At 41.8% G+C, this 15,131-nt stretch overlaps 1 non-coding gene across 1 annotated transcript; it reads right to left on the reverse strand.

The window, feature by feature from the left end:
• Window positions 1-14,968: 14,968 nt before the first annotated feature.
• LOC119263545 lies at window positions 14,969-15,131 on the reverse strand. The gene has a single exon (XR_005130346.1). It is a non-coding gene; the product is annotated as a U1 spliceosomal RNA (small nuclear RNA).

Raw genomic sequence — 15,131 nt, forward strand, 5'->3', positions numbered from 1 at the left:
ATATATATATATATATATATATATATAGATAGATAGATGGATGGATGGATGGATGGATGGATGGATGGATGGATGGATGGATGGATGGATAGAAGCACATTTTAGATTTTAGACTTTATTGATCCTGAAAGAAATGTAGCAGCCAGTAACAGACACACAACACTGTACAGTAACCGTAAACGGGTGTAGACATATAACAAGAATAAATCTTTAAATCTCGTGTGTGTGTGTAATGAAATTAGACTAATTCCTAATGTGTTCATAAACCAACTGCCATGAGTAATTTGCTCTGAAATCCTGTGTATTTCCTGCTAGGATTAGTCAAGGATGTGTAACACTGTCTGCTGGATTGCTCTGTCAGCTATGGGAATGTGGTGAAATTAAGAGATAAGCCTTTTGGGACTGTAGGCACCAGCCTCTCCATTTCTGCACTGGGAGCCACAACATTTTATGTCCGTTTTATTGAAGTAACATTTTACCATCTTTGCTGTAAATATGTCTCAGTGTGTGCTTATGCACTAGTAAAAGCTAAAAACTTTTACTAGATAATGATAACTAAATCATAATGAAAAGATAATGAGACTAGATAATGAGACTAAGTCCTACAGAAGGTGTGTGAGCCATGATTGGCATAATAAATAAATAACAAGTTAACAAATAAATAATAAGCGCTTCTATATAGTGATGTGTGTGCACACACTTGCTTAGAAACTATTGCAGTGCATCCATCAATAAGGACAGCATCAACAAGGACTCACAGAAAGCTCCACTCCCACATGCGGATTCATTTGTTGACCAATATGGACATGCATGCTCATCAACTTCTCTGGGAGATTTGAATTAGATTAGATTAGATTCTACTTCTTTATGCAGATTACAGGTGAAGAGTCAATGAAATGCTGTTAGCATCTAACCAGGAGCGCAAAACAAAGTATTGTTTACATATACATTTCATAAAGAATGGACCAAAGGAAACGGCCTAAAATGACTTAAAAAAAAATCTGGTTCCATTGACTTACATTAAAAGTAAAGCAGGTTTTTCCTTCTCTTGTAATTTTTTTTCTGACAACAGCGATACGTAAAAAGTTGTACCTGTGCAAATATGAATGGGGCAATAATACCAGGACATAAAGTACAGTTACAGTACAGTGAGTGCAAAGATGCAGTTAAAGTGGTGGTGTAGTTAAAGTTAATCAGTTACCAAGAAGACACTGACTGTGATCCGTAAACCGTGGCTAGCAGTGCTAAGTATTTCAGGTGAAAGTCCTCCAGCGTCTCTCTTGGTAAACCAGTCTTTTAATAGAACGTCATTAATTAGTGACGCTGACGTCTATTAAAATGATCAGAAGCACAAAACACTGAAGGTAAACAGTTTCCATCAGGGAGAACCGAGTGGCTCTGAAATCACTTTTTACACACAAGCAAAGTTTCAGTTTCAGATTTATTTACAACTTAGTTCCAAGTTTAAGTTGAATAAAAACTGGCTTTAAACTCAGGATCACAGATGAGCTCCTTTACTATGTTGATCTGTAGGCGTCTGTTCATAAACATAAACGTAAAAAGTTGTACCTGTGCAAATATGAATGGGGCAATAATACCAGGACATAAAGTACAGTTACAGTACAGTGAGTGCAAAGATGCAGTTAAAGTGGTGGTGTAGTTAAAGTTAATCAGTTACCAAGAAGACACTGACTGTGATCCGTAAACCGTGGCTAGCAGTGCTAAGTATAACGTAATGGGTTTGAACGAACCTCTGCAAGAGGTTTAGGCTCAATATGATTCATTTTAGCCCTGAACTTCTGTTGAACGCATGTCTCATCAGTTAATCTGGGAAAAAACAACATATGGTACCAGCCACAGCTCTGATTCCTGTTCTCCTGCTGGCACACACCAGTAAAAGTGATATTACTTTTATGTGGTAGGTTATTTCTCCTGGGCAGGATTAGCCACAGTATAAAATACAGCTCCCTGTATTCATTACTTCCTCAAGGGAGTATCTGCAACTTTCATCGCTGAGTAATGTTCTAAAGTAACATTCATGCAGTGAAACTGTAGAAAGCATGAGAAAGTGCCAATAGGAAACGATACGCTAAAATGATAAAGAACAGTTCAGTAACTAATAAAGCCAGAGGGTTATAGACCTGTATCTCATGCTGGTTCTGCAGGTGTGATTGGGCCTTTTGTGTGTTTGTGTATTTCTTGAGTTGTGATGAATGTGACCGTTCTTGTATGACCTTGTTTCACACAATGGCTCCCTTGTTTGACTCCTGACAAGATGAGTTCATGTGCTGTTTTACTACATTAACAATAGCATTAAAAAACTTGGAATCAGGACAAATTGTAGACGTTATTCATGATGTCACTTTTTTCCGATTTCACAAGACGGTTTAAAGTGCTTAATAATCTACCGTTAGTCTCGTTTCTTATTCATCGTTTTTGTTATTTTATATGCAACAACACCAGTGCAGATTTTAAGGCAATAAACTAAGTTAAGTGATACTTTTTTAATCCCGCAAACGGGGAAATTCCACCTCTGTATTTAACCCATCAGTGAAATGAAACAGTTCCCTAACCTCCAGCCCATGACTTGCCCCTACCAGCCCATGACTGCCCGACGGAGGTGACTTAGGGGCCTGACATTGTGCTCCTATAAACACAGTCATAAAACCAGATGACACACTAAAAACAGAAAACAATTAGGTAAACAGACACTGACACTGGTGTCAGACTACGGAACCAACCTGGGAGAGATGGCGCCACAGAAACCACACTAGGCTGTGTTTTTAGTGTCTTACCTAACAGCTAACCGCTATTCTAGGCTAAGCTCTAATGAAAATACCGGGGATGGTACTCGCCTCTGAACTCTAAAGTGTGTCTAGACGGATGTGTAACCGATGAGTGACGGTGTAAGCTTGTGGATGTTCTAAGCTGTTCTTCTTCCCAGGGGAAAACCAGCTCAAAACAATGAGGACAGACATTAACGCTGCCCAGTTAAGGAGTTAACAGTGATGATAACAACAACAGTAACAACAGAGCTTAAGCCAGAGCTGTAAGAACAGTATAGTTAGGAGCTAATGTGTATAACAAACAAACACGTCAGTGTTTACTAGTAAACAGAGCAACATCACAGGGCCTGACCTCATGTATTTGGACTGTGGGCAGAAACCTTCACAGACATGGGGAGAACATGGAAACTCCACACAGAAAGAACCCTGGTTCCCAGGCTAAAGCCGAGCTAATAGCAGGTTTACAGTGATCTGGCTGTGTGTTTGTGCTGTATTTCTGAGTTGTGGGATGTTAGAGCTGGTTTCTCTCACTCTGGCTAGTGATGGAAGGCTCCTCTGAGTGTTCTGGTGTGTGATTATATCGCTATTTTTTAACCCTTTCTTTATAACATGAAGGCTAAAAGCAGAGATGTAATATAACAGTAGTGAGTCGGGTTTGGGTGATATTGGAGCTGGATTGCTGGCTAATGCATGGTCACAGGTTGATGAAATCACTTTGGACGGTGAGGTCAGAGTCTGATGTGTGAATCATGTCGCTGTTTTAACCCTTTGTTGGAATATGAAGGCCAAAAAGCAGAGCAATTGCAAGGATTCAGGCGGCTCCGCTGAAATGGCGATGTTTGTCACACATTTTTAGAGGGGTGACCGCTGCGGTACTTAGTCCAAGAGCAGAAACACAACACAACACAAAAAAGAGAAAAAAAAGGGCTGAGAAAAAAATTACCCCAAAAATTAAAAACAGAAGAAAAGATGACTACTTTCCCAGAGTCTGCCTTCCCTGCACTCTACTAGAGGAGGTGCATTTTGTTTCCCCCTTTTCATTTCATACTTAACTTTGAGCACGCTGGAACGTTCCTTTGTTTGATGTTCCTGCCTTTTTTTTCTCCTCTCCTTGAAGGGCTTCACCCATGGTAACCTGTGCGTCCCGGTGGCGCAGTGGTAAGTGATGATGAAGCCTTTATTGTCACATAGTCACCAAAGTAACCAGTGAAATTTTGATTAACCCGTCACAACCTGTCACACTAACTAGTTAGGGGCGGGTCTGCTGAATGTCCTAATATGTGGATCATATTTGAAAACTGGAAGTGACCTACCATTCTGCCCGCAAATTGCGGTCTCCGAGTCCTTGATCAAGTAATTAATCAATCAATTTCCTTTTGGCTCCCTATTAATTATAATGAAAAATAAATATTTTAAAATGCTTTTAAAATGTGTCAGGTTGCGCAACATTTTAAATGATTGAAAACATTTGATTCCAGATTTCCAATCAAACTTATTTTAAATACAAACTGAAAAAACAACATTAAATAAATTAGCTGTGTTGTCTTTGTTTCATTCAATTCCCCGGCTGGGCGACCGGAGTCCTCTCTGTGTGGAGTTTGCATGTTCTCCCTGTGTCTGCGTGGGTTTCCTCCGGGTTCTCTGGTTTCCTCCCACAGTCCAAAGACATGCTGTCAGGCCAATTGGACGTGCTAAATTGCCCCTTGCTGTGATTGTGTATGTTTGTCTGCTCTGCTCTGTGATGGACTGGCGACCTGACCAGGGTGTATCCTGCCTTCCGCCCAATAACCGCTGGGATAGGCTCCAGCATCCCCTAGAGGGGGGCCAACCCTGAGAAATGTGAAAATGTGTGTGTGTGTGTGTCTTTGCTTCATTTTTAAAAAAAGACAAGAATTACTAAAAGAACGTTTCAATGAATGAAAACTATTCATTTTAATCCAAAGAAAATTCCACTCCAATGAAAGCCAAATATACAGATTCAGTTTCGTTCCATCAACAGTTGAATTTTGTGTTGTGGTAACAGAGTCTGTATAAGTTCATAGCTGTGACTAGCATGAGGACTGAAGTGCACCTTTGAAATTTCCAGTTTTAAAGGATTCAGTGTGGAGGTGGTGAGGAGACCACCCGGTCAGCAGTAACTGGTTCTCAGCTCTTCAGACCAGCTGTGGTTTAGCTGTAGACTTTAACTGCCTGCTGTGTTCATGTCTTTATGAAACGTTAATGCTACCTTGGGTGGCTTCTACCTCTTTGAGATGTTCAGGCACACAGGCGCATGACTTTGATATGAGAGTTTATGGTGGTAATTAACCGATTATGCTTGTAAAATGCAAACGGCAACATTCATTTTCGAAGGGCTTGGGTCAGCATTCTGTAGCCTCGCTCCAGTAACTGCTCAGTTTAGGCCACAAGCTCTGTAGTTGCTATATTAGCGATGGAATGAGAACTTATTTGGGGTTTAAAGATTGTGTTACACTGCTACTGCGTTAGAAATTTCACTATTAACTGGTGCATTGATAGCAGAGTATCATGGAACATAATGGACAAACCAAGAGGGACATTAGGCTGTATTATGTCAGGTTAAATGTAGGGGGTTTTCCATTCAACTTGGAATGAAAAAGCATCTGAGTCTCTGCCCTCTACTAGCTGTTTTTAGTATTTACATTGGCACTACCTGGTTGAATTCCTGAGAAATGCTTTTGCTCTGTTATTAGCAAGGCAGAGAAATCTCATCAGCTTGATGTCTCGCTCTCCTCCCTCTAATTTCCTCTGGTTGAGTGATGATGTTTTCTTTTTGCGCCTTGAGAAGATCAAGCTCAGTTTGAGGGTGTTATATATTATTTTACTCTGACACATTACATACATTGGACTGGCAACCTGTCCAGGGTGTGTCCTGCCTTCCACCCAATGACTGCTGGGATAGGCTCCAGCAACCCTCCCTGACCCCGACCTGAGGGAGAAGCGGCTTAGAAAACGTGTGTGGGTGTGTTTATGTATGTGCATTACACAGAACATGCTGGGTCGTGTTGTGGTGCGTATGACAGCATATACCCACAGCATGTTACATATATTCTGCAGCTCATCCTCACTACCTCACGTTCAGAAATGAGTGCTGCGCCGGTGCTGCACTGTGTCTAGTGTCAGTTTTATTTATCATACTTATTGTATTGTTTCTAGTTTAATGTTTGCACACTTACATCTGCATGTTTGCACTTTGTACTGTATTATTTTGTTCTGTGTTTTGCCTTTTTGGTTCTGGAGGAATGTAATTTCACTCCACTGTGTACTTGTAGACAGATGGAATGTCTCTTGACTTGACTTGACTTGACTTGATCTGCCTCGCGGTGCTGAAAAAAAGTTTTGCAGATTTCAACCTGATGCAAATAAATGTGACTACCACACGGCATTTAAGCAATCAGACAGGAGTAGACTGGCCTTCAACTCCTTTGGAGACAATGAAAATGCATGGGACAAATTTGCTCAGAATGTTTTACCAATGTGTGACAAATGTCACTCAACGGAGGCCGCTGTTTCACACTGCTATGCACTCTGTCCCAAGCTGAACACGGATTGGACAGGACTTTTCAGAGCTTTTTCAGACATGCTTGAGGAACAGATAGAGCCTGATCTAATATTTATTATATTTGGGTTATCTGGAACTCTGCCAAGACTTAGCTCAGCTCAGAAGGGATTTATCTCCTATGGCATTGTTGTTGCCAAAAGGCTATCCTTAAGTTTTAGAGGGGGGCAGAGGTGCCTTCAACATGACAATGGTTTGCAGAGCTAATAAATACTTGAACAGGTGTGTTCTGAAGGATAAATTTAGCTGATTCACAAGCACCCTTTCATTTCTTATCTTCAGAGAATTGTGGTTAAGTTAAACAGCCCATTCACCTGTTTAGTTAATGATAGGGTGGTGCTCGAGCGGAGGCTGGGAGGCATGGTGGTGGTGGGGGTTGAGGCGGATCTGTGTTGGAAGATGATTTGTTCTTTTTCTTGTTGTCTTGTTTTACGTGTTAAATTATTATGTTGATATTTTCCAACGTTGAAAGAAGCTGAAAATGGAAGTATTGGAACTCTTTACAATGTGAATTCAAGATGCTCCCTAATAAAAGTATACAAGGACAATGAGGGACAGTCAGCGTCATTCTGGGCAGCACCGTGGTGCAGTGGGTAGTGTGGTCATCTCATAGGAAGAAGGAACTGGGTTTGATTCCTGATCAGGTGGCTAGGATCCTTTCTGTATGGAGTTACCCTTTGGAGTTTCCTATTGACATGCTAAATTGCCCTTATGTGTGGATGTCTGTGTCTTTCTGTTTGCCCTGCGATGGACTGGCGAAAGTTGGTGACCTCTGTGCACTATGCCCCTCAGCATCCGTTGACCCCGCTCTGTCATTTTACGTGGCCGACCACTTCTTAACTGAGTTGCTGTCGTTCCCAATCACTTCCACTTTGTTATAATCCCACTGACAGTTGACTGTGGAATATTTAGTAGTGAGGAAATTTCACGACTGGACTTGTTCCACAGGTGGCGTCCGATCACGGTACCACGCTGGAACTCACTGAGCTCCTGAGTGCGACCCATTCTTTCACTAACGTCTGTAGAAGCAGTCTGCAGGCCTAGGGGCTCGGCTTTATACACCTGTGGCCATGGAAGTGACTGGAACACCTGAATTCAGTGATTTGGATGGGTGACTGAATACTTTTGGAAATATAGTGTAGGGCGTCTGTTGCATTGAACCTTGAAAATTATTAAAAAGTGTGCATTTTAATCTCAGTGTAAGCCTCTGTACAACAGCAGAGTTTTAGATTGTTTACTGTCCCAGACATGTTCAGTGCAATTCCTTCATTTCCATAACAACACAAACACCCCCCTCAGCTGCATGCAGAGAAGTCGGGTGCGGCAGAACATGATGAGAAAAACTGCAAGCTCACCGTTTCTGAAGAAATTTCCCTGGTATATCTGTTATCAACGAAGTCTACAGCTACACATCTGACAGCTGCTGGAACCACATGAATAGCAGATATGACACCAAAAACATGAGTAATAGCCAAAAAAAGATTTCCCAAACAATAAAGCCTGAGCTCAGTTAAAGGAGCTGCAGCTCACTAATCCGGTTAAAATGTTTTTATTGTGATACACAATCTAATGTACTGGGTCACAGTTTGAATTTACTTGTGTTTAATATAATTCCTACTGCTACCTTGCTATCCTAGTTCTTTTCTCATCAGCGCTGTCTGCAGAGTGATAATGTGATTTTACTCTTTACAGACTGTCATATAGTTCCAGCAGCAACCCCAGTGTAATTTGGACCACGTTAGCATTTGTGGTGTGAAACCAACCAAATGAAAAAGATACAAAACTCATGAATATTATGAATATTAGCACAACATAAAAGCTTTAATTTCTCTGTCAGTGGCCAAGTAACATTTTGTCACTTAGCCAGGTGTACTTTTTTTGCCCCACCACATTTTTAGAGGTGTGGTGCCACCCCTGCTATTTTCCAGTTCTTGAAAATCTCCACCTGCCCCAGGTTAGGGGAACTCCTGACATGTGATACATACACGCCTGCTCCATGGTGCCTTATGAGACAATCTCTATTGCGGATGGTTTCTCCTTATGACCACATCTTCAGTGTCTGTTTTCACTGATTTCAGACCTTGATTCCAGCCGCAATCATCATGTCTGGTGTAGATAAAAGAGTTGCTGGTCAGATGTTGCATGAAGAGCCGTTTCTGAACATTTTTGAAGCCCTAAGCCACATCTTGGTCCCCAAAATACACCATCATAATCTTTTGAATGCAGAAACTTTGATCAGGAAAAAAAAAAGAAAATCTGTGCCTTTTCTACAAACAATGATTAACTGGTAAATACAGCATCTTGAAAGAATGACAGATTTTTGATGTAGCACCTCAGAATAATGACTAAATTTTGACTTAGCATCTTGAAATGACTTCTCTAAGGCCACATCCCATTTCTTTCTTTCATTTTTACCCCTACCCCTTGTTTTCGAATGTCTCCTTGCCCCTTGGAACTGAGTCACAATGAGTAGTGGTTGAAATCTTCCTCTACAAAATGGGACCCTCAAATAAAGAGCATCACTTCATTAACAGCTACTGGTGCTGCTCTGTAGGCGACCCTGCCTGTCTGCAGGGACAGCAGAGGAGGGTGAAGTTCAGCTCCTCACTGCTGGGCTTTAGTTACATTTAGAGATCATAAGCCTTCAAAGAGGGGGGCAATTATTTATTATCACCCCCCATTAATTCTTCAGTGATATGAAGCCGAATTAAGATATTCACCAGATTTTCCCGTTCCACCTTAAATGGTGCAGCAGTGACATTCTGGGGCCTCAGTCATCAGAACTGCTGCACCATTTAAGGTGGAACTGGAAATTTAGCTAGTTACCGAGACGTCAGCACTACTAGTGATTTTTTTTTATGCTTGTTGTGTTATGTAGTCTTACTAGGTGTGTTGTAGTGTCTAGTCGCAGTAGGTGTGTTGTAGTGTCTAGTCGCAGTAGTTGCGTTGTAGTGTCTAGTCGCAGTAGTTGCGTTGTAGTGTGTAGTCTTACTAGATGTGTTGTAATGTCTAGTCGCACTAGGTGTGTTGTAGTGTCTAGTCGCACTAGGTGTGTTGTAGTGTGTAGTCTTACTAGGTGTGTTGTAGTGTCTAGTCGCACTAGGTGTGTTGTAGTGTCTAGTCGCAGTAGTTGCGTTGTAGTGTGTAGTCTTACTAGATGTGTTGTAATGTTTAGTCGCACTAGGTGTGTTGTAGTGTCTAGTCGCACTAGGTGTGTTGTAGTGTCTAGTCGCACTAGGTGTGTTGTAGTGTCTTGTCGCACTAGGTGTGTTGTAGTGTGTAGTCTTACTAGGTGTGTTGTAGTGTCTAGTCGCACTAGGTGTGTTGTAGTGTCTAGTCGCAGTAGTTGCGTTGTAGTGTGTAGTCTTACTAGATGTGTTGTAATGTTTAGTCGCACTAGGTGTGTTGTAGTGTCTAGTCGCACTAGGTGTGTTGTAGTGTCTAGTCGCACTAGGTGTGTTGTAGTGTCTAGTCGCACTAGGTGTGTTATAGTGTCTAGTCGCAGTAGTTGCGTTGTAGTGTGTAGTCTTACTAGGTGTGTTGTAGTGTCTAGTCGCAGTAGTTGCGTTGTAGTGTGTAGTCTTACTAGGTGTGTTGTAGTGTCTAGTCGCACTAGTTGCGTTGTAGTGTCTTGTCGCACTAGGTGTGTTATAGTGTCTAGTCGCACTAGTTGCGTTGTAGTGTCTTGTCGCACTAGGTGTGTTATAGTGTCTAGTCGCACTAGGTGTGTTGTAGTGTCTAGTCGCACTAGGTGTGTTGTAGTGTGTAGTCTTACTAGGTGTGTTGTAGTGTCTAGTCGCACTAGGTGCGTTGTAGTGTGTAGTCTTACTAGGTGTGTTGTAGTGTCTAGTCGCACTAGGTGCGTTGTAGTGTCTAGTCGCAGTAGTTGCGTTGTAGTGTGTAGTCTTACTAGGTGTGTTGTAGTGTCTAGTCGCACTAGTTGTGTTGTAATGTGTAGTCTTATTAGATGTGTTGTAGTGTCTAGTCGCACTAGGTGTGTTGTAGTGTCTAGTCGCACTAGGTGTGTTGTAGTGTCTAGTCGCACTACGTGTGTTGTAGTGTCTAGTCGCACTAGGTGTGTTGTAGTGTCTAGTCGCACTACGTGTGTTGTAGTGTCTAGTCGCACTAGGTGTGTTGTAGTGTCTTGTCACACTAGGTGTGTTATAGTGTCTAGTCGCAGTAGTTGCGTTGTACTGTGTAGTCTTACTAGGTGTGTTGTAGTGTCTAGTCGCACTAGTTGTGTTGTAATGTGTAGTCTTATTAGATGTGTTGTAGTGTCAAGTCACACTAGGTGTGTTGTAGTGTCTAGTCACACTAGGTGTGTTGTAGTGTCTAGTCACACTAGGTGTGTTATAGTGTCTAGTCGCAGTAGTTGTGTTGTAATGTGTAGTGTTATTAGATGTGTTGTAGTGTCTAGTCGCACAAGGTGTGTTGTAGTGTCTAGTCGCACTAGGTGTGTTGTAGTGTCTAGTCACACTAGGTGTGTTGTAGTGTCTAGTCACACTAGGTGCGTTGTAGTGTCTAGTCGCACTAGTTGCGTTGTAGTGTCTAGTCGCATGAGGTGCGTTGTAGTGTCCAGTCGCACTAGGTGCGTTGTAGTGTCTAGTCGCACTAGTTGCGTTGTAGTGTCTAGTCGCATGAGGTGCGTTGTAGTGTCCAGTCGCACTAGGTGCGTTGTAGTGTAATTCAAGTACAAGAATTGTTTTAATTAAATTATAAACTATGCTATATTATCAGATTACAAAATTACAATTTTTTATAAATGTAACACCAATATTTGAATGGAAAGGCATTTTGTGTGTTACTTTCATTATCAATCTTTAAGTCACATATCTATGTTGGTGGCTCTTCTCTTTGATGTTAACAGGTTTTATGTGGGCTAACCGGACCACATTCTGTCCTCACTAGAGAATTTGCAAGACTTTAGTAATATTCAGACACAGTCCTTGAGTTTACTCAAGGAGTCAGTATCCAAACTGGATCTTCCAAAGTGTTGAAAATATTACTTCAAAGTCCATTATGAGTGCCTGTGTGAGGTAGGGAACTGTTTGGTGCTAACATAAAACTGAATCTTCCTTTAGGTTGCCAACAAAAATATATATAAAATACAAATAACCATTTAATCACCATTTTGTTCACTGTGAGACCTCCCATAGACAGTCATCGGTCCACTGGACAAAGCGAGACGTGTACTGAATCATTTTTTGAGGAAACTTACACTAGTGGGTGGGGTGGTAGTACAAGTTTCCTTTGCCATTTCATTGTTTGCTTAGCTAGCACTTACTCATGAGTTACCATAGGTGGTTTTTAGTATAATCAAGCTCACTATATTGTGCAGCCAATGTGGAAAATTCCACACATTGGACAACGGCCACACCCTGACCCTGCCCCCTGTGTTGAGAAATCCAAGGCAAAGGTTTTTAGCAAACAAAACAATCTAAAAGGACCTTTTCTTCACAGAGGAGTGAATGACAGGTTAAATAGAGTGTAAAAGTACTGAATAATGTGTGCTTTCAAAAAGCACAGGAAAATATAATAAAATAGATTAACTAACTAAATAGAAAGAGTAACGTATGTCTCCTTTAAAAACACTTCTGAACAGCGATTGCATACGACCGAACAGTAATGTACATACAGTTGTGTTGTTATAAACGGTTCTTTTTTAGGTAATTGAGGCTGCTTCAGAAATTAAGAGCTACTAACTCTAAAATCCTCAGTAATCCTGAGTAACTCATGAAATGACTGCAAAAGATGTGCTGTTGTAATTTAATGCTATTTGAAAATGCCAAGTGTTCCTTCAAGGCTCTTGGGGGAGGGGTTGAGTGTCTAATTTGGAGGCATCCTTACGTAATCCAGGACTGATGACCTTGAGACAAGCCAGAACATTTTCTATCAGAGAGGTTTCATCGAACACTCCTTCAGCTGTGGCCATGAAATTTCATCCATGAAATGATTTAAACAGCCAGATGCTGTTGGTCTAGATTAGATGCCATTGTGGTGACAGTGTTGGTTTCTGTTCCACAGAATTCTGATGATGAACATCATGCAGAGCAGAAAACACAATCCAGAGAGCACTTTGACGGGAATGCTTGATCCACATCTGCAGTTTTCCTTAACTGAAAGACAAAAAGAGCCATTCAGGTACCAAACATGCCAACATAGCTTTGCCCATCTAGATGATTCGCTTCAGCCAATAATCAAATGTATAGTTTCCACCTCTGTCTCAGAGCTAAGCCACATTTGGTGTCTGATGTTGGGTTCTTCAGCTTTGCTCTGGAGCTACAAGGCTAATGCAGCTAACAAGTAACGGAGGCTTATGAATAACATGCTAGCTGTTAGCTACATGACATTTTCAACCATATTTAGAAATAACAGTAAACCATAGTGTCAGAAACCACATCAGCCAGTTAATTTCAGATCATTTAACTGCTTGAAATGGTTTGAGGCAGGGGTGAAATTAGTGCACACATTGTTAGCATCTAGTATTAGCTTCTAGTAGCTTGTTAGCTACTTTAGCCTCGAAGCGCCAAAACTAAACCAAACTTAAGTACTTTAGAATCAGGTTTTGACCAATGGACTAAATGTGGGACACATTACAGTACTGTGCGAAAGTTTTAGGCATCTATGGAGTCTAATGGAGTTTATCGCAATACATATTTAGGTAATATGATTTTCTTCCTCATGTTTCACGTGCTTGGCGGTTCGTAATAAGCGCCACGTTTTCAGGTGCACATGCTCGAGGACTAATCCGCAGCCTGAGTGTCTGAACTGGGATTAATAGGAAAAGTTGTAAAATGAGTCTGTGTCTGTGTCTGTGTGGTTTTCTGAAGCTGAAGATCAGTCAGAAAGCTGGTCTAAGCTGCTGCTTCTTTAGACAGGCCACAGATCCAGAAAACCAGAAAAACCACACAAACCCTATCTGTTGAATCTTTTGTCTTCTCTTATCTTTCTGCTTTTGCTTTGTTTCATCTTCCCTTTTTCTTTCATGTTTTTTGTTGCTGTTGCACCTGCAGGTCTTAAGGTTGCAACAGCTCATTTAAAAGTAATGGTCAACATTAGGTGGTTCATTTCTCAGTCTTTTCGAGCCGTGAAAGTATTTTGCGTTTTGTGAACACCTCTGTCTCTGCTTCTACTTATAGCATGCTCAATGTGAGCCACATGACACGGACACCACACAGACAGAAGAACAGCTCTTTCTCAACTCGTTCTGATCGGAGTGATTTGTCTGCTTTTTGTACTGTTGATATACACAGGTTAGCTGTTTAAGCGCTGCTGCACACTGTGCCAGTGACTCGAGTAGCAGCAGAGAAAGTCTTTAAAGATTAACTACACCCTAAGACCTTTTTCATTAACAGCTGAAATGCTCTGCACTAGTGAACACACACACTAGGGGGCAGTGAGCACACTTGCCCAAAGTGGTGTGCAGCCCTTCCACAGTGCATGGGGAGCAGTTGGGGGTTAGGTGTCTTGCTCAAGGGCTCTTCAGTCACGCACTATTGACTCAGGGGATCGAACTGGCGACCTTCCAGTCACAGGGCTGGTTCCGTAACCTACTGCCTATGACTGCCCACTGTAAAACTAATATTTTTATCGTGGTCAGTTCCGCCTCTGCAGCGCCCCCCTGGTTCAACTCTGTTATGAGCGCGGATGTATACAGTATACAAATCAGTCAATCAATGTTATAGCTCCCTGCTGATGTCCTACTCGTGCCGTGCAAATATGAAAGCATTGGAGCCGAGAATGGTAGCAGAGAAAAATCATCAGCCTCGTAAAAACTCTCAGTTTTAAAAGTGCCGCTTGATTCTGTCGATCTCCATATTTTCTGGTAACATACGCTAGGTCTAAAAACACAGCAGCCCAGCCCACCTGGTTTCCCTCTCAGCTCCACCTCCAAGCTCAAAGAGCACTGCAGTGCCCCTCCCAACATGCCCTTCCCATCCCCAAGTTGAGCCAGTGGTGGAGTTCGCTGAAAACAGTGGGGTGTGGTTACTCTTTAATATATATAGCAGAACAAGCAAAGACCTACCTTGTTTAAGGTGACCAGATTTCCAAATTGAAGACCAGGGACATTTCCAGTTCAGTGGCCGATATATCATTAAAACAGCCAATGGTTTTATCTATGAAATAAAAAGTGGGGGCAGTTCCAGTTTCATGTATTTTGACTAGACATTAACATTACCATGGTTACTGCTGTACTGTAATACACAATGCTGAAGGCCGACTGAGAAATTGCGATGGCACGTTATGGAAAATGAGGGCCGTGACTACAGAAAAGAGATCCGTGGCTATAGCCCAATAGCCAGACCCTTAACAAACCCCTGGGCAGCTCCAGTTCTGGAGAGATGGCTGTTATCGACATGTGTCATATATAGATGGCTAAAAAAGTGCTGCAGTTTGAAACGATAGCTTGTTTGGCCTGTGTTATTGATTGTACTCCAGCTGTTAAAACAAAATGTACTAGAGGCATGTTAGCACAATAATCCAAACTTATTCATTGCATTTCTAGTGAATAATTCCACCTCCGCATTTATCCCATCCATGAAGTGAAACACCACATACACACTAGTAAATACACACACACTAGCGGGCAGTGAGCACACTTGCCCAGAACGCTGGCAAACTCAGTCCCCCACTACCAGAAATTATGCAGTCGAGATTCCCGCATTTAGGGAATTCACAAGAGTCAGCACCAGCCAAGTGCAATGGCAGAGCCTCGCCCTGGGTGAACCACATTTGTGATCAAGATATCACCTCTGCCAGGTAAGTAT

This window comes from Pygocentrus nattereri, chromosome 5 (assembly GCF_015220715.1).
Source record: "Pygocentrus nattereri isolate fPygNat1 chromosome 5, fPygNat1.pri, whole genome shotgun sequence".
Classification (NCBI taxonomy): Eukaryota; Metazoa; Chordata; class Actinopteri; order Characiformes; family Serrasalmidae; genus Pygocentrus; species Pygocentrus nattereri.